The sequence below is a fragment of the Schistocerca serialis genome, chromosome 9 (assembly GCF_023864345.2).
Source record: "Schistocerca serialis cubense isolate TAMUIC-IGC-003099 chromosome 9, iqSchSeri2.2, whole genome shotgun sequence".
In the NCBI taxonomy this organism is placed as follows: Eukaryota; Metazoa; Arthropoda; class Insecta; order Orthoptera; family Acrididae; genus Schistocerca; species Schistocerca serialis.
Window position 1 is genome coordinate 147,548,375 of NC_064646.1, and position 18,942 is coordinate 147,567,316.

Consider the following 18,942-nt stretch of genomic DNA (forward strand, 5'->3'; position numbering starts at 1 on the left):
TCCATTTAATATTCAGCACCCCTCTGTTAACCACTCCTCTCTTTTCCAGTTTTCCCCCAGTCCATAAATCACTTCCATAAACTGCCGTACCCCTGCCATACATTTTAAGGAATTTCGTTGTCAAGTTGATGGTTATGTTTCATGCTAGATTACACTATTTGATCAAAAGTATCCGGACACCTATTAACAGACATTAATCAACTGGGTAGGCAACGGCCTTGCCGCAGTGGATACACCGGTTCCCGTTAGATCACCGGAGTTAAGCGCTGTCGGGCGTGGCCGGCACTTGGATGGGTGACCATCCGGGCCGCCATGCGCTGTTGCCATTTTTCGAGGTGCACTCAGCCTCGTGATGCCAATTGAGGAGCTACTCGACCGAATAGTAGCGGCTCCGGTCAAAGAAAACCATCATTACGACCGGGAGAGCGGTGTGCTGACCAGACGCCCCTCCTATCCGCATCCTAAACTGAGGATGACACGGCGGTCGGATGGTCCTGGTGGCCTGAAGACGGAGTGCTAATCAACTGGGTGCTGGGGCACTTTCTTCCTCAATAGCCGAAAGGAGAGAAGGTAGCGATGTGGGACGTTAGGTCTGGACTGAAGTCGACATTGTAATTCGTCCCAAAGGTATTCCATTGGCTTCAGGTCGGCACTCTGGTCACCACCGTCCATTCCAGGAATGTTAATGTCCACAAACCATTGCCTCACAGATACTGCCGTTCTACATGGTTCATTATCGTCCTAATGCAAACAGTCATCGTCTCCGAATTGTTCTTCTACCGTATGCAGTACACAATGCTTAAAATGTGTTCATATCATTTCCAGTTTAGCGTTTACTTGAACAAAAAAGGGGACCATACCTCACCACAGAAAACACCGCCTACCGTAACACTACCTCCTCCAAGCTTCACTTTTGGCACCACACATGATGGCAGGCAACGTTCTGGCATGATCCATCAGTTCAAATTACTGGTGTTCAGTCACCCACTGTCCAGTGGCGTCGTATTTTACACCACTTATACTGTCGCTTAGCACTGACCTCAGAAAGTGTGACTTATGAAGAATTTCTCGCTCATTGTACCCCGTTTTTTTAACTCCCTACGCAGGGTCACTGGACTACTAGTAGCACTTGGTAGCTCACAAGTGATTCCTTCTGCTGATTTCATGCGATTTTATACAACCACCTTCCACAATGTTCCACAGTCCCTGATCACATCACGAACAGTCGACTTCGGTAGCTCCCGAAGGGTCGAAATGTCCCTTAGCATTTGTTACAAGTAGACACAATCAAGCTACAGTAGCCCATTACAAACAGTGCTGTAAGATGCTTAAAAATGTTATTAGGAAGGCAAAGAGTATGTGGTATGCAAATAGATTAGCTAATCCACAGGATAAAATTAAAACCATATGGTCATTTGTGAAGGAAGTGTCTGGTCAACAGCACAAGGTCGACGTTATAAACTCAGTTCGTACTAAAAATATTTCTGTTACTGATAAATCACATATATGTACAGTATTTAACAATCATTTTCTGAGCATTGCTGGTGAACTAAATAAAAATTTAGTTTCTACAGGGAATCATATAACTTTCTTGGCAAATGCCTTTCCGAGAATGATGTCTGAAATACTCCTCTATGATACAGACAAGGGGGAGATTGAGTCAGTAATTAATTCACTGGAGACTAAGGGCTCTCATGGATTTGATGGAGTGCCTAGTAGAATATTGAAGTACTGTGCTGCATATGTTAGCTCTTTACTTAACCATATTTGTAAGTTTTCCTTTAGGAACGGTCAGTTTCCTGAACGATTAAAGTACTCAGTAGTGAAGTCGCTTTATAAAAAGGGATAAAGGTATAACGTAGACAATTTTAGACCTATTTCTATGCCATCAGGGTTTGCTAAAGTTATTGAAAAGGCTGCATACGTAAGGATAATTGATCATTTTATATCACACGATTTACTATCAAATGTACAGTTCGGCTTTAGAAGTTGTTTAACAGTTGAAAATGCTATATTCTCTTTTCTCTGTGAGGTACTGGATGGATTAAACAAAAGGTTTCGAACGTTAGGCACATCTGTTTGATTTAACTAAGGCGTTTGATTGTGTTGATCAGAAAATATTGCTCCAGAAGTTGGACCATTACAGAATACAGGGAGTAGCTCACAAATGGTTCACCTCTTACTTTAGCAACAGACAGCAAAAGGTCATTATTCACAGTGTTGAGAGTGGCTGTAATGTGGGGTCTGATTGGGGTACGATCAAGTGGGGGGATGCCCCAGGGATGAGTGTTGGAGCCACTCCTGTTCCTTATTTATATAAATGATATGCCCTCTAGTATTACGGGTAACTCTAAAATATTTCTGTTCGCTGATGACACTAGTTTGGTAGTGAAGGTTGTTGTGTGCAACATTGGCTTAGTTTCAAATAGTGCAGTTCATGACATAAGCTCATGGCTTGTAGAAAATAAACTAACGCTAGATGACAGTAAGACTCAGCTTTTACTGTTTCTAACACACAATTTAACAAAACCTGACGTTTTAATTTCGCAGAATGGGCATATGATTAGTGAAACTGAACAGTTCAAATTTCTAGATGCTCAGATAGATAGTAAACTGTCGTGGAAAGCCCACTTTCAGGATCTTGTCCAAAGCCTTAATGCTCCCATTTTTAGTATTCGAATCGCATCTGAAGTGAGTGATCGTCTGACACGAAAACTAGTCTACTTTACTTATTTCCATTCGCTTATGTCGTATGGTACTATATTTTGGGGTAACTCTTCTCATTCTAAAAGGATATTTTGCCTCAGAAACGGGCGGTTCGGGCAATAAGTGGTGTAAGTTCACGAACCTCTTGTCGACCCCTGTTCACGAGTCTGGATATTTTGACAATGGCCTCTCAATATGTCATTTCTTGTTAACGATATTAGCTTATTCCACAGAATAAGCAGCTTTCACTCAGTTAATTCTCGGCAGAAATCAAACCTGCATTTGGATCGGACTTCCTTAACTCTTGTGCAGAAAGATGAGCAGTATACCGCTGCATCGATTTTCAATAAGGTACCACCAGAATTCAAAAATCTTAGCAGTAATCCACGCGCTTTCAAATCGAAACTGAAGAGTTTCCTCATGAGTCACTCCTTCTATTCTTTCGAGGAGTTCCTTGAAAAATCAAGCTGATTCTTGTTGTATTGTTGATTGCGTTTACTTACATTTATGGCTTGACTTTTTTCGGTTTCATAAATTTTATTTTTATGTATTATTACTTTTATGTTGTAATTTCAAGCACTGACACGTTCCATGACCTTGGAGATTTGCTCCTCAATTTGGTTCTACAGAACTTGACGTGTAAATAAATAAATAAAATGACTTCCAGTGACTATGATCGACCCAGACTGCTATTACTGCTTCTCTGCTGACCACAGAATTCTCCCCGTCTCCTTTTAAACTTCTATATTCACCTCTCTTCTCATCTAGTGGTCAATTCCGTGTCACGTGGGGGTGTCCCGATGATTTTGATCAGATAGTGTACTTCTTTTGGTGTGGAACGCTGTCTTTGGCTGAGGTAATCTGCTTCTTGTATCCTTCCTTCGTCTGCCATACGTTATTTTGTTTCAAACTTAACATAGTTTCCTTCACTTCATATGCTACGTGATCCCCAGTTTTTATCTCAAGTTTTTCGCGAATCTCATTTCTGCTGCACCTCAGTACTTCCGTCTTTCTTCCCTTACAATGTCAATATGTTGTTTCTTCCATTCCAATGGTTCTGAATTCATCCTCACTTTTACTGAGGGTAGCAATGTCTTATACGAACCTTCTCGTTGATGTACTTTCACTTGAATTTCAATCCCACTTCTGAATTTTTGTTTTATTTCCTTCATTACTCCTTCGATACACAGATTGACCAGTAGAAGAGAGAGAATGTACCTTGTTTTAGACCTTTTCTTTTCGAGTATTTCTCTCGTTGTCTTCCTGTCTTATTGCTTCCTGTTGGTTCCTGTACATATTACGTACTAACCGCGTTTCCCTACAGCTTATGTTTATTTTTCTAAGGATTTCAAACATCTTGCAACATTTTAGAGTGTCAAACTTTATTATAGGTCGACAAATCCGATAAAAGTGTCTCGATTCTCGCAAAATTATGAGAAAGTAACGATCCTCGCTCCCTCCTGGAACAGTCTCCAAGGCGTCAACCAATGCGAGAGACATCCAACGTGTAGTCATCGTCAAGGCTATTGTGGCTAGTACACAATCTAATAATGATCATCTCAATCGTAATGTTTTCCAAATGTCTTTAATGTGCTGTTATGCTACAGTAAGAGTCGAAGTCTGTGTACCAAGTGCACAAAAGACACTGTCAGCATTACTGCACCAAAGACACCCATCCACGTGCACTACTGCGGGCAACTCAGAGATCTCAAATTGACGTGCCATGTTTGCGACGTGTTTGTTTTAGTGTTGTACCACGACAGTTTGCTTGTAGTTCTCACATTCCCGTCAGAACGCAATACATCTTCGTCGATCTCAACTCGCCTCACTACAGAGCCCCACTGTAGTGGAGCATCAAGTAAGAGGTGTCCAAAAACTTCCTGGCAGATTAAAACTGTGTGCCGGACCGAGACTCGAACTCGGGACCTTTGCCTTTCGCGGGCAAGTGCTCTACCAACTGAGCTACCCAAGCAAGACTCACGCCCCGTCCTCACAGCTTTACTTCTGCCAGTACCTAGTCTCCTACCTTCCTAACTTTACAGAAGCTCTCCTGCGAACCTTGCAGAACTAGCACTCCTGAAAGAAAGGATATTGCGGAGACATAGCTTAGCCACAGCCTGGGGGATGTTTCCAGAATGTGATTTTCACTCTGCAGCAGATTGTGCGCTGATATGAAACTTCCTGGCAGATTAAAACTGTGTCCGCAATATCCTTTCTTTCAGAAGTGCTAGTTCTGCAAGTTTCGCAGGAGAGCTTCTGTTAAGTTTGGAAGGCAGGAGACGAGGTACTGGCAGAAGTAAAGCTGTGGGGACGGGGTGTGAGTCGTGCTTGGGTAGCTCAGTTGGCAGAGCACTTGCCCGCGAAAGGCAAAGGTCCCGAGTTCGAGTCTCGGTCCGGCACATAGTTTTAATCTGCCAGGAAGTTTCATATCAGCGCACACTCCGCTGCAGAGTGAAAATCTCATTCAAGAGGTATCCAGTTCGAAGCCTAATGTCCACCGCCAGTATTTGGCCAGAGATTTGAGGAGAGGTGGCGACTTAAGGTTGCTGATCACCAGACTTTGCACTAATGCCCTGAATAATTAAATTAGAAAGCTTTCTACACTGTCTCATGAAGTGAGGGCATGTGGTAGTGGTGAAGGTGATCCGTCCGTTGGATGCGGATGTTAAGCTGCACAGTCCCGCTGGTGCTATTCTAGAGGAGGGGACTATGTGCCGAAACCTCTCCCTCAATATCATACAGCACAAACTTGATTCCACACTACACACATATCCATGTAAAATGTCAAGTGTCATTGCTGGTTTGGGAATTTGCGACCGAACCGCCGAATCTTTCCATCAGTAAATGGGGTATGTTCTCAACTGACTCGGTTGTTTTAACCCCCTCCACTGACGGAATGACCCGCTTCCTAATTCCGTATGTATAAAGCCAATACGGACTTGTAGCTGTCACGCCTTTGCGCTTACTGCTACGTATTTTAACCGTAAATAGCTCAGTCCTAATGGTAAGAGGTAGTAGTGAATTCACGTTGTTAATCTTTGAATACAGCACAGCTGCCACACGCTCAGCTCACTTTTACTCCACTCCTACCCTCGCCATTGCACCACATTAATTAGGTGCTACATGGACATTGCTAAATTCACTTGCGTATACATTTTTGACCGTTACTCGCCAGTATTTACCTAATGCTTAGTACACTCCTAACCGGACTATTTCCCAAAGAGCTGTGATGATTGAACGAGTTCGATCCACGGCCTACAGTGCCCTACAGTTCACACGGTAACACTGCCTACCTGACCCACTTAACTTGGTAGTGAGCTTATGTATCCAATCACCACTGCTAGCAGCAGTGGATAATCCTATCAGCACGACGAGAGCAGCAGACTTACCGTCGAATCCTCCTGAAAATACTTATAACTACGGTCGCCAGCTCTGAAGGAGCAAAAGAATAAATCAATTTTTTAGCTCGATTCAAAGTGAAACGGCTTGAGTCAAATTTAAACTTAATTCTGAATATTACTATTTCTGATCATTCTAGGTGATTCTACAAAGCAAATACTCTCTCAATTTCTGTGAGTTGGTTTGGTAATTACCACCAAGACAACTTATGCAACTTGGGTTAACAAAATTCTATCCTCCAACTTATTTAATGATTTTGGATATTACTCTTTGGACAATTGATATAGAATTAGTTAAGTGACTTTACTTGAAAGGTTACTCAGAAAGATTTAAGTAACTATAAATAGGCGACTCATTCTGGTGTGACCATTCCTCTTTTCAACATTCTTATACGCTAAAGTATTCTACAACCAAAAGAATTGTAAATGAAAGAGGCGATGGTGGCCTCAGTCTGATTTCACTACACTGTGTTTCAGGTTACTACACTTTACAATGAACAACATGCGTCGTAATTTTACTCATTACTATATTCTGTCCTCTGCACTTGCATAAAAGAAAACTGGTATTCTCCTTTTACATGTATACAAAGTTCGACTTAACAATTCAAGCAGTCTTGCCTTGGGTAGACGTGTCAGTGCTGGTGGTGAGATGCATGTGGCTAACGCAGCTCTTCACGCCTCATGCCCTTAATGGCGGCTGGAACTACGAGCTGTAGCACTCGTATAATCTACTGCACGTCCGCCATAAAATCTGGGTGGAGGAACTCTTACAATCAGCCCCAGTGGCATAGAGACGGCTTCGACAACCATTCGTCGCGTTCTACTCCACAAACGGCGCCGATATTCGCCTCTTCGCTGTTGCACAATCACTTTTGCGTGAGCACAGTTACGCACGTCCGATCACGTCAACACTCCCCAGGCCATTCCATTGTTCAGTCCCTGTGTCTCCAGCTACCTCTAACTACACTCGTATCACCAAGAGTGGGGGCGTTCCCCTACCACCTTTTTACCGAAATCATTTAGTATTTAAGAATATTTATATTTATTACCCTGGAGTTCATACCAGTCATAATAATTTACTACTAGCGCTTTATAACATTAAATCATACAGTAATAACTTATAATTACCAAGAAAAAGAATACATTTGACTCCGAGAGCTTAGTGCATTGTCTGACAGGCAGCGCTAATTCCCAGTTTCGCCAATGGATGGCATCAGGGTGCACTCCCTGGCAGTCTCACACAAGCGCGCCCGTTTCCGACGCGCGGGCTCCAAATTACTGTCAGCCCACCATCATTTCAGTTCCGTTACAAATTCCACGAGGCTGGTTCAGTCGCCTCTCGAAATGAGTGTTCTCCACGCACACTGGTCCCTTTACGTGCGGATGTATGTGAGTTAGTCGTTTGCGTAGAAAATACTTTTCACCCTTTCGTCTCCAGCCTGCACTGCTATATAAGTTTAACATATTTTCTTATTTCATTTTTAACTTATAACATTCATCTTTTACTTGCTCCCACCTTTTCCTGAAATTACAAAAATTACTCCGGAAAGTCCGCATCTCGTGGTCGTGCGTAGCGTTCCCGCTTCCCACGCCCGGGTTCCCGGGTTCGATTCCCGGCGGGGTCAGGGATTTTCTCTGCCTCGTGATGACTGGGTGTTGTGTGTTGTCCTTAGGTTAGTTACGTTTAAGTAGTTCTAAGTTCTAGGGGACTGATGACCATAGATGTTAAGTCCCATAGTGCTCAGAGCCATTTGAATTACTCCGGAAAACTAAGATTTGATCCAGTGTGAAAACATGTTGTAAGATACAATTTGATCATGTATAAATATTCGATTCAAATTTAAAAGCGTTGTAATCGAACAGTCTTGTCAATACTACAGGGTGTTACAAAAAGGTACGGCCAAACTTTCAGGAAACATTCCTCACACACAAATAAGGAAAAAATGTTATGTGGACATGTGTCCGGAAACGCATAATTTCCATGTTAGAGCTCATTTTAGTTTCGTCAGTATGTACTGTACTTCCTCGATTCACCGCCATGATTTCATACGGGATACTCTACCTGTGCTGCTAGAACATGAGCCTTTACAAGTACGACACAACATGTGGTTCATGCACGATGGATCTCCTGCACATTTCAGTCGAAGTGTTCGTACGCTTCTCAACAACAGATTCGGTGACCGATGGATTGGTAGAGGTGGACCAAATCCATGGCCTCCACGCTCTCCTGACCTCAACCCTCTTGACTTTCATTCATGGGGGCATTTGAAAGCTCTTGTCTACGCAACCCCGGTACCAAATGTAGAGACTCTTCGTGCTCGTATTGTGGACGGCTGTGATACAATACGCCATTCTCCAGGGCTGCATCAGCGCATCAGGGATTCCATGCGACGGAGGGTGGATGCATGTATCCTCGCTAACGGAGGACATTTTGAACATTTCCTGTAACAAAGTGTTTGAAGTCACGCTGGTACGTTCTGTTGCTGTGTGTTTCCATTCCATGATTAATGTGATTTGAAGAGAAGTAATAAAATGAGCTCTAACATGGAAAGTAAGCGTTTCCGGACACATGTCCACATAACATATTTTCTTTCTTTGTGTGTGAGGAATGTTTCCTGAAAGTTTGGCCGTACCTTTTTGTAACACCCTGTATATTTAATAGTCTATCTGTTACAGTGCCGCGATAATATATACTAAAATTCAGTAAGTGAAATCAAATCAAGTACAAGTATTGTCAGAAACCGTTACAGGTTAAACATATTTTGGAATTGAATCTATTGGAAATAAAAGCAAATATCCATTTGCAAGACAGCTAAAATTGTTAAGACATTAAACAAACTCAGGATATATCACATGTTGCATGTAAAAAGCCTTTTTTTATGTTTCAAGGTACAAGATGGTCTACGACTGACGGTGTAAGGCTTTACCGTCCACGCGTTACATGACTGATTTCAATAACATATAAGATTGTACATGTACTTGCCATAACACTTCATAAATGAAGAATTAACAATACATTTCGAATACTTTTCATATACGAGGGTGAGTCAAATCAAAACCTTAAATTTGAAATAACAAATCGAAATTTCCCACCGTTATACTGTAATTTGGTAAGCGTGCTACAAACAGCGTGCAGAATGGCCTGTAGATGGCAGCATAGTGCAGATGGATACATACCATCGCAGTATCATTATAAAAATGGACGCCCCACTTGCGACTTGCGTAAGGGAAGAACAGCGTTCTGTTAATTGGTTTTTGGGTATTGAAGGTGTGAAACCTATTGAAATTCATCGACGAATGAAGTTTCAGTACGGTGATGCATTTTTGTCACAGCAGCAAGTTTATGAATGGAGTAGGAAGTTTGCAAATGGTGTGACTTCAGTGGAAGATGCTCCTCGTCCAGGTCAGGCACAACGAGTTGTGACTCCACAGAACATTGCACCAGTTGAAGCCATAGTGAAGGAAAAACTCCGAGTGACACTGAATGACACTGCAGCATGTTTACAGATTAGTTCAGAAATGGCTCTAAGCACTATGGGACTTAACAGCGGAGGTCATCAGTCCTCTAGAACTTAGAACTACTTAAACCTAACTAACCTAAGGACATCACACACATCCATGCCCGAGGCAGGATTCAAACCTGCGACCGTAGCGGTCGCACGGTACCAGACTGAAGTGCCTAGAACCGCTCGGCCACCCCGGCCGGCACAGATTAGTCATGGGTCAGCACACCACACTGTGCATGATGTGCTCCAGTTTCACAAAGTGTCTGCAAGATGGGTGCCACGGCAGCTGACTCCTGAAATGAGAGAACGATGTGTTGATGCTTGTGAAGAACATCTTCGGCGCTTTGAACGAGAAGGTGATGGCTTCCTTGCAAGAATCGTTACTGGGGACGAAACCTGGGTTCACTTCCACCAACCGGAAACGAAGAGAGTGAGCAAGGAATGGCGCCATTCCTCATCACCAAAACCAAAGAAGTTTCGAACAGAACCATCAGAAGGGAAGGTTATGCTGACTCTCTTTTGGGACGAAAAAGGTGTCATTTTGGAGCATTACATGCCTAGAGGGACCACTGTCACCAGTGCATCATACATAGATGTCCTAAAAAATCATCTGCGGCCTGCAATCAAATCAAAGCGATGTGGATTGCTGTCAGCAGGTGTCCTCTTGCAACATGACAATGAAAGGCCCCACACTGCCCGTACAATAGTTGCAACAATCACAGACTTGCATTTTGAGTGTCTTCCTCATCCACCATACTCACCACACCATGCCGCAAGTGATTTCCATATGTTTGGACCATTCAAAGATGCAATGGATGGAAAGAAGTTCCGTTCTGATGAAGAGGTACGCCACGCGGTGCATGAGTGGTTGTGCGGACTACCAAAAGAATTTTTTCCTAAAGGAATTTATGCACTTTGTATGCGCTGGAGGACTTGCATTGAGCGTGGGGGAGATTATGTTGAAGAGTGATACAGCTTTGTACCACTTCTGCACAATAAATACTATTTAAAAAATATTTAAGGTTTTCATTTGACTCACCCTCGTATTATGCTGCATTTAATGTGTTGAACCAGAGATATTTAGACATGTAGCACAAACACAACAACAACAAAAACGGTAGAAAATATTATAAACTGCTATTTCGGACTCTAGTGCTCATTCATTTACATGATTCTAAAATGAGTCACTAGATTAAAGTACCGATCATAAGACATCGCGTGTTCCTGGGTACACCGTCTTCCAAGTACACCATTCCACTCTATGTGAGAGTGTAGGTAAGTGTAATGGATGCGTTACAGTGTTGTGTTGTATGATGATAACCAGAGAAGGGAGACGGTGAAACCTGGTGTGGGGGCAGCATCGACGAGGCCGCCGATCTTAACGACCCCATCCGACGGACGAGTAACCATGAACAGTCTCAAACGCCTTCACTTCATGAGACACTTCGGAGAGGTTTGGAATTTAATGCAAGACATTCGCGCAAAAACTGATGATCAGAAACTTCACGCCGCCATCTCTCCTGCCCTTACCGACCAAATACTGGGAGTGAAAATTCCATCCATCACCAGGATTCGAACCGGCTTACTTCCGAGTCGAGAACCAACGCAAAGGGGCGCGTTTGCGACCTCGCTTATTAAGTAGGTATGCACATACGAGGTCTGCTCGAAAAATTCTTAAACTTTGTCCACAAAAACTTTTTTACGCTTACCTTTTACTTAATGTGCATGGTCTCCTTCGAAATACTCTCCTCCACAATTGAAACACCCCTTCCAACGACGTTTCCGCTTCCGGGAGCAGTCTTGGTACGCCTCTTGCTGGATCGCGCTAAGCGCCGTCTGCGAATTTTCTTTTATCTCTTGTTTCGTTGCAAATCTTCGTCCTTTCAACGGGGTTTTGAACTTTGGAAATAAAAGAAGTCCGCAGATGCCAGGTCTGGAGGGTACGTAGGATGAGGTAGCACAGTGATTTCAGTTTTTTGTGCAACAGGCACGCACCGACAGGGATGAATGTGCGGGTGCGTTGTCATGATGCGACAGCCAGGAATTGTCTCGCCACATTTTGGGCTGTTTACTTCTCACACTTCCTCGCAGGCGTCGCAACACGTCCCGATTAACAGATTGACCCTGTGGCACGAATTCGTGATGAGCTAAGCCTCCAAAGTCAAAGAAAACTATCAGCATGGCTTTGACATTTGACCTGACCTGACGAGCTTTTTTGGCCTTGCAGAACGTTTTCAGCCCATTGTGAAAAATGAACCTTTGACCTCAACATCATAACCGTAGACACACGTGTCATCACCAGTTATGATTCTCTTAAGGAACATCTGATTCTCATTTGCGCGATGACAATGCTCTTCGCAGATTGCGAGTCGAAAGTCTTTCTGGTCTTGACTCATGAACGGTGGGACGACGCAGACGGCAACACGAAGCTTCCAAAATGCTGGGTCATGATTTCATGACGTGATCCAACTGAAATGTTACATTCTTCTCCAATCTCTTAGTCAGTCTGTGTCCTACTGGCACGCACGATTTCGTTGACGTTCCTGACATGAGCATCGTCGGTAGACGTCGAAAGGCGTTCTGAGCGAGGGTCATCTTCAACTTCCATCTGGCCATTTTTAAACCGTTTGAACGATTCGTAATAGCTAGTACGGCTTAAGCACTCATCACCGTAGGGTTTCTGCATCATTTATTGTGCCCCCTTCAAGGGTTTCTTGAGTTCACGCAAAAAAAAAAAAAAAAAAAAAAAATCGAGTAAAACAGAAGAGATTTCAGGCGTGCCCCAAGGTAGTGTTATAGGCCCTTTGCTGTTCCTTATCTATATAAACTATTTGGGAGACAATCTGAGCAGCCGTCTTCGGTTGTTTTTGCAGATGGCTCTGAGCACTATAGGACTTCTGAGGTCAACAGTCCCCTAGAACTTAGAACAACTTAAACCTAACTAACCTAAGGACATCACACACATCCATGCCAGAGGCAGGATTCGATCGTAGCAGTCGCGCGGTTCTAGACTGAAGCGCCTAGAACCACTCGGGCACTCCGCCTGGCGCTTGCAGATGACGCTGCTGTTTATCGACTAATAAAGTCATCAGAAGATCAAAACAAACTGCAAAACGATGTAGTAAAAATCTCTGTAAGGTGCGAAAAGTGGCAGTTGACCCTAAATAACGAAAAGTGTGAGGTCATGCACATGAGAGATAAAAGGAACTCGTTAAACTTCGGTTACACGATAAATCAGTCTAATCTAAAAGCCGTAAATTCAACTAAATATCTACGTATTACAATTACGAACAACTTTAATTGGAAAGAACACATAGAAAATGTTGTGGGAAAGGCTAGCCAAAGGCTGCGTTTCAGTGGCAGGACACTTAGAAAATATAAGGAGAGCCGGCCGCGGTGGTCTAGCGGTTCTAGGCGCGCAGTCCGGAACCGCGCGACTGCTACGGTCGCAGGTTCGAATCCTGCGGTTAGTTAGGTTTAAGTAGTTCTAAGATCTAGGGGACTGATGACCTCAGATGTTAAGTCCCACAGTGCTCAGAGCCATTTGAACCATTTGAATTTAAAAGAGCTTTGGACGATTTATGATCAAAGAAGGCAGAAGTGATAGATAACATTCCATCGGAATTTCTAAAAACATTGGGGAAAAGGGCAGCAAAACGACTATTCACTTTGGTATGCAGAATATAGGAGACTTGCGACATGCCACCGGACTTTCGGAAAAACATCATTCGTTATACGAGATTGGAATAATAGAGAACTGTGAAGGTGGTTCGATGAACCCTCTGCCAGGCACTTAAATGTGATTTGCAGAGTATCCATGTAGATGTAGATATAGTAGATGTAGAAATTTAATGCACACGCGTTGCTCCTCTAACTCTGCCGTCTCGAAATTCGCAAACTGTGCGACCTACTCAGTACAGCACTGAACAATAACCAGAAGATATACAGCAATGAAACTTCTGGCAGTTACACATTAAACACAGGCGTGTGCAGGGATGCCAATCGTATTTCGCTCCAACACCCCATTAGCACGAAATTACGAATGTTCCCGAATTTTTTGAACAGACCTCGTACATTAGTCATCTACGTTAGAAAGATACAGGATGAACACAATTCTCATTCATCGCGTGGAATATAGCCATTGTGAGCAGAGGAATACATTCTTTCCAGTTAGGCTGCTGATAGTGCCCCTCGCATCTACTGGCCGATGATGCCATACTACTCTTTTATTTCTGTTATGCCAGTCGCAGTTGGTGGACACGTCTTTGCTGTTGTCACTGTGCTCTGTTCCATGTGAAGGCGGCCTGCTACGTGAGGAAGAACTGGCGGGAGGGGAAAGCCGCAGAGGGCAGCTCGCGCGCCGAGGACACCGGCCACCAAACGGGGACGGGCGTGCCGCTGGCGACGCCCTCTCAGCTGCGGCCGAGCCCCAGGCAGCGGGTGCGGGGGAGGCTGAGAGGGCTCCTGGACTCGCTGGTGTCCAGGGCGTGCCGCCGCGACCACACCACCGTCGAGATCACCATGCCCGACGACTGAGGACTGCCAGCTGCAATCTTCTCATAAGAAGCTGCGGAGATGTGCGAATCGATGAGGCCATCCACTCTGCCAGGGGCCGATCAGTAGTGTGACTGCTTGTTGAACGTCTCCGGCTCGGTTGTCACGAGGTGTCACTAGTTGCTTTGTGATCCTGGCAATGTTTACTGTACCTCCGGTGCAGTAAATGTTCTTCTGAGACTGACATTAAGGCTCACTATTGCTACTATTGGACGACAAAGTTCCTCAATAAACTAAATATTTATTTTTTTTTAGCAAAAATGTGGACTGGGGCACAGGCGCGAGCTCTACTGTGACCGCTTTCCTTTCAGAGTTCGTAAGTCTGCACTGCACGTGCGAAATCTCAGACTAAGTCCAATTATTGACCTGCGACCCATCAGCACTGTACACGCAGGTACTCGCTCAAAAGTCAATATATTAAACCACCCACCGAATAATTTTAAGTTCTGGTGGTAGCTACCACTCATCTACAAGGTGTTACAAAAAGGTACGGCCAAACTTTCACGAAACATTCCTCACACACAAAGAAAGAAAATATTTTATGTGGACATCTGTCCGGAAACGCTTACTTTCCATGTTGGAGCTCATTTTATTCACATTAATCTTGGAATGGAAACACACAGCAACAGAACGTACCAGCGTGACTTCAAACACTTTGTTATAGGAAGTGTTCAAAATGTCCTCCGTTAGCGAGGATACATGCACCCACCCTCCGTCGCATGGAATCCCTGATGCGCTGATGCACCCCTGGAGAATGGCGTATTGTATCACAGCCGTCCACAATACGAGCACGAAGAGTCTCTACATTTGGTACCGGGGTTGCGTAGACATGAGCTTTCAAATGCCCCCATAAATGAAAGTCAAGAGGGTTGAGGTCAGGAGAGCGTGGAGGCCATGGAATTCGTCCGCCTCTGACTGCAAAACCACGTTCGAGACGAACACTAACCTGTTGATGCTACGTACTGATGTGCTTGATGCTAGTACTGTTGAGCAATGAGTCGCATGTCAACACAAGCACCGAAGTCAACATTACCTTCCTTCAACTGGGCCAACTGGCGGTGAATCGAGGAAGTACAGTACATACTGACGAAACTAAAATGAGCTCTAACATGGAAATTAAGCGTTTCCGGACACATGTCCACATAACATCTTTTCTTTATTTGTGTGAGATGAATGTTTCCTGAAAGGTTGACCGTACCTTTTTGTAACACCCTGTATATTTGGCCATGACAAGCTCTGCAGACCCCCCACCCCCGCAAGCGCGTACCAAGGATGTGAGCCGAAGTGGCAGGTGGAGTGTGACTGTTGGTATTTGTACTCTAGACGAGGTTTCGCAGTACACTTGCTACCAGTCAGTACTCACTACACGTTCCATCTTCCTTCAAAGTAGTACTTCTCTCTATTTGACAGAGCGAGAACAGAGTCAGTCTATGAAGATCAGTTTTTTCTAGGGACAGACAAAAGGTCGCCCTTTCCAGACATTGCACGGCCATGCATGTCGCAGTAAATTATCCGAGTAGGGCTGCTTTAGAACACTACACACAAGCGACATATAGTTTGGCGCCCAATTCTTCACTCCACAGCTCCTCGCGTCCTTCAGACGTTAGTTGCTTTCCCTTGTGCTCTTGGTCAGACTATTAAAAATGGCCCTAATTCTAATGATCGTTGAAAATGATATTTTTTCTCTTAAAATAAATATTCTTCTGCTACAGAAGCAACTTTCTGAATCGTATTCCAGTGCAAAACATTAAAAGAAGAAACGATTCATTAGCGTTTAAGGTAATTCCTGAGATCTTTAAAATCTTTTACTGAGAGCTGAAAGAACTATGACCTACTGTATTAACGAACTTCAATAAAAACATGTGCTATATATTAAACTCATTGGAAAGAATAAAAATATAAAATTTCTCTAATTTTTTTAAATTTAATAGTGGAACATTTTAATTCTATAATTCACAAATTATTCGACTTTCCATAAGGAAATCTAATTTTGTACTGAGGTGCTAGACGTAAGGCACTGTTTGAATGTATGATTTGAATGTTACATGTCAAGAAAACGCACCAGTAAGTAGTCGAAAACTGATAAACAAGGTTAAAATTTTTATTTATACAGCTGACAGGAAAACACTAAACTGCGCATGATGTGAAAGAGAAATATTCTGTTAATAAAATCTCTGTATATATAAAAGAAAATGGCCTGACTGATTCACTGATTCATCATCGCCCAGGGCAAACCGCTAAGGATAGAAATTTGAAATTTGGAGAGGCCGTTGGTCTTGTACTATAGGCATCGTTTAAGAAGGGATTTTTCGAAATTCGACGCCCAAAGTGATGAAAAGTTTTTTGAATATATATCGCTATGATAGCATTTTTGAAGCTAGAACTACGAAAATTTGTATTTGGTTTCTTGGGCACAAGTAAAGAAATACATGTTTCAGCATTTTTGGAAATTCAGCCCCTAAGGGGTTAGACAGTGGATGAATGATTCTTTAAAAAAAATCATTAGGAAAGAGCTACTAAAGTATTTTGAAAATTGTTATTGAGTTTTCGATTAGTAATGAAAAATACGTGTTTCAGTGTTTTTGGATACTCAAGTCCCACGCAATACAACAGCTACAAATACACTGACCTACGATGAAAGAGCATATCCTGCGTCCAAAATGAACGCCATAAACTGGTTAAAAAGACACACGACCTTCCTCCTCTTAACGGCAGAAGACAAATAAACAAGATTTTTTAGTATATTTGAGAGCACGCTTGGAAAAACTAACCTCCGTCCGAAAAGGCCATGAAGGCACAACGGTACCGACAGGCTGCCGTGTCATCCCCAGCCCACAGGCGTCACTGGATGCATATATGGAGGAGCATGTGGTCAGCACACCGTTCTTCCGGCCGTATGTCAGTTTACGAGACCAGAGCCGCTACTTCTCAGTCAAGCAGCTCCTCAGTTTGCGTCACAAGGGCTGAGTGCACCCCGCTTGCCAACAGCGCTCGGCAGGCCGGATGGTCACCTATCCAAATGCTAGCCCAGCCCGACAGTGCTTAACTTTGGAACCGGTGTTACCACTGCGGCGAGTCCGTTGTGTACATACGTTTGGAAATGAAAGGAAATATAAATAAACGTCTTAAATTTTTTGAACAGAACAATATTGTTTTAATCAAACCGGTAAAAGTTTCACTGCCAGAACAGCAATACTGCAGATTGGACAGGTAGTGCATTTTTCATTTCAGGAATATTTAAGTCAGTTATAGAGACATCATCCTTAATTTATACTCAGATAACTAAGAAGATAGTTTAATTTAAAACATACAGAAGTAGGTACGCTGCCGAATTAGAAGATATACCAAGCCGAGTATAAAAAAGAATTTTACAAGTCAATTATTAATTTTTCGTTCAATATTAGAAAATGCACGCATTTATAATTTAAATCAGCAGCAGAAGATGCTTCATTATTTTAGTCTCTCAGTTTCAACTACTCATTTTTGGAATAAAATGCCGTTTTCTTACTTTGTCTTCTAACACAGTTCATCAATAAACAATCATAATGTACAACCATTCAAATGCTCTGCAACGTCGTACCACAAGAAAACCAACTTTTTAAAAAAAATTTAATGACAGCATTATATGATCATGAATGCACATAAATGTCTGAAAATTGGAGTCATATGAAATCTTTCCGGAGGCCAGGGAGAAAACTATGATAAGTATTACTGGCAACTTAACGAGTGAAGTTATTGTTTTATTAATTTGTATAACGCATGATCGGTCAAACTTTGCTACAGGAAACAGAATGAAATTTCGTGTTCATCAGGATATTTGATACATGTTATTTTTCCGAGTGATCCACTTTTTGATCCGACATTCGTAGTCTTGTTCGACTTACTCAGCTCTGCTGTCATATCCCTCACGGCAACCCGGCAATGGAGCCGGAACCGTCACGCCGTTCGTCTTTGGCGTCACTTCAGTTGCGTACGGAAACCCGGCTTTACAGACATGTAGTACGACATCGAAGAATGTTGTAGGATTTTATCTTGTAAGACAATTGCTATATAACAGAAAGTAAACGTGCTTCAGGACGTTGTATTATCTGCGATTTACGCAGTGATTTACTTGCTTTCTCCATACTTGTCTCCATAACTCCAATAATTGGATTACAAGTAACCATTTTATCCACTAAGGCTGAAGTTTTCTAAGATTAAACAGCCGTCGGGGACCGACAAAATATCTCCTTATGGTTTATGTATGGGGTTGGGGAAAAGAAATGAAGTCTCTCCAGCAAACCCTTGGGGATCCTGAGAAGAGAATCTCCGACGTTTCAGTTTACTCCGACACTTTTTTTTGTTTAGTAATGGGTTCTGCATATCATTCCTACAGCCAGTCTCAAAATAATTTTTCAGCATTTAAATGTGGAATGGCCTGAAACCGTTGAAAATTAGCAGTTATTACTTACATTAATTTAACATGAAATTTAAGTCCATGATCTAAGGAAATTAAAACACGTAGATTAATATAAAATGAAGATTAATAACACAAATCATGCTTATTCATTTACTACATTAAAATGTAAAACAATTAAAATATCGATCTTCCAGTATTTTTAACTGTTCTTCTTCTATAAAATCGTACAGAAGTTTATACACTTCAATGTCATGTCTAGCTAAAATAACAAAAAAAAAAAAAAGAAAGAAAGCTGAGTGCTCGTTGGTGATGCATTGCCAAACAAAATCAGACATGCATTAGTATCGTGGTTTCTTGATATGTTCTGTCGCATCCGAAA

At 42.7% G+C, this 18,942-nt stretch overlaps 1 pseudogene; it reads left to right on the plus strand.

Annotated features, from left to right (window-relative positions):
• The first annotated feature begins 208 nt into the window (after positions 1-208).
• Positions 209-326, plus strand: LOC126420312 (5S ribosomal RNA; annotated as a pseudogene).
• The last annotated feature ends 18,616 nt before the right edge of the window (positions 327-18,942 follow it).